Below are 2173 nucleotides of genomic sequence, written 5' to 3' on the forward strand. Positions count from 1 at the left end.
GGTGCACACGTGCACTTTGGGGACCTAGACTTCATCATCACGATGGGGGGAGAATTGGCTTTGGCTCACGCCGCCATCCAACCTCTCCCCTCCATCGGCCTCGACTACGGGAGGCTTGAGCACTAGCTCGGCGTCTTCTTGGGATCCCAGCCATCTAGGGAGGACCCATGCCGCCTCACCTTCTCTTGCACCAACAACATGGCATGGTTAGCCAGAGGGGAACCCCTCTCTCCAGAACACCTCATACGTAGCACCCCAGCAGTGCTTCCATTCAGTCTCCGCATTGCCGCGGGGACCGTTAGCCACCTTGTGGCACAACACATGATTCCACCTCCCACGAACAACAAATTCATGGGTGTGATCGAGCACATCATGGAATCTTTCCATGCCTCCTCATAGAGGAGCTAGAGTCGCCCTCTAGCTCTAACTCCAGTAGGGGAAGCCATCACCCCTCTCGTGAATGCTTCATGATGGGTACCCCGAGGGACACGTCGAAAGCATCCATGAGGGGGAGGCTACACCAACAAACAACCTCGACAATGAGGCCGAGAGGGAGACAGTAGCCCGCCTCGCATGCCGGTGGAGCAGCTAAAAGCCTGACACTGGGAGATCAAGGAAGAGCGACTCTAGCTCGAGCAAGAATGCACGGAGCTCGATCAGGAGATCGAGCGCCATGGAGACAGTGGGCGCGCATGCGCCATGGCCCACGACATAAATCGAAGGATCATTGCGGACGATGAAGCCCTCCCTCGCTTCACCCGAGCGAGCCAGAACATCGCCGCTACGGTGGCCTTGCTCCATGGTCTTCCAGAGGCCACGACACCACCCAAGGATCATTAGGCCCACCATAAGATTCGCACGCTGCTCGAATGTGTAGTGGCGCAGCAGGCAGAGAGCTCATTATCTCGGTGACGCGAACCCGATGCCAGCCAATGCACGCCCTCTGAGCGCCTTGGTAGGGACATGTCGGTCCACCAAATGCCATAGGGTGGAAGGCAGCACACCGCAGTCCTGGTGCATCAGCGTCTCAGCCACAACCGCGACACACGCAACACCCTCGACGCTCGTAGGCGTACTCACAATGACCCGAGAGATGGAGCTAGCCGTGGCTATCAACCTTGCCGTTTTGGACACTACGACAGTGGTGAGGACCGAAGCCCGAGCCCTGGCCTACCAGGGCCTCAAGCCTTTGGCCGACACATCCTCAACGCTGCCTTCCATCCAAGGTACCGGCCACCAACCAACATCCCAAAGTACTCTAGGGAGATGAATCCCGGACTATGGCTCAAGGATTATTGGCTTGCCTATCAAGCCAGTGGTGCGGATATTGACGATTTTATTATCCGCAACCTTCCATTATTCTTAGCTAATTTAGCATGAACATGGTTGGAACACCAGCCGTCCAACAGAATCTAGAGTTGGGCAGACCTAAAGGAGATATTTGTGGGGAACTTCCAGGGCACATACAAGCACCCTAGGAACCCATGGGACCTCAAAAACTACCAATAGAAGGCCAGCGAGAACCTCCGTGGGTACATTCGACACTTCTCCTAGCAGTGCAACGAGCTGTCTAACGTCACTGATGCTGATGTTATAGGGGCTTTTCTATCTGGGACCACCTGCGAGTCTTTGGTTCACAAGCTAGGATGCAAAGGTTTGCGAACCACCAAGGAACTCCTTGACATCGCCACTAGCCATGCCTCGGGCGAAGAAGCGGTTAGAGCAATCTTCTATCGCCTCAATGGCAAGGCAAGGAGGGACAAGGATGCTGGTGAAGGCACCTCCAACCATCCCACCAAAAAGAAGAACAAGAAGCAACAGTGCAAGGGCTCTCTTGTGGCCGCCGCTAACCGTAGGGGTGGTCGGAAGCCCATCCATGTCAATCCGAACCACTTCAAAAAAACTACTCGAGGGGCCATGCCTAAACCATGCCTTCCCCGTCAAGCATCTGTACAAGGACTGTGCCCTCATGAAGCGGTTCTTGTCTAGACGCTCCAACAAAGGGGAGCAAGGGAAGGACCCTAACCCTACCATGGATGATGCTGAGGGGAAGGATGATAGCTTTCCAACACCAGATGGTTGCCTCATGATCTTTGGAGGATCAGAGGCCTATGACTCCAAGCGCTGCCAGAAGATCACGCACCATGAGGTCTACGTGACCGAACCGTCCACA

Source organism: Miscanthus floridulus, chromosome 14 (assembly GCF_019320115.1).
Source record: "Miscanthus floridulus cultivar M001 chromosome 14, ASM1932011v1, whole genome shotgun sequence".
NCBI lineage: Eukaryota > Viridiplantae > Streptophyta > Magnoliopsida > Poales > Poaceae > Miscanthus > Miscanthus floridulus.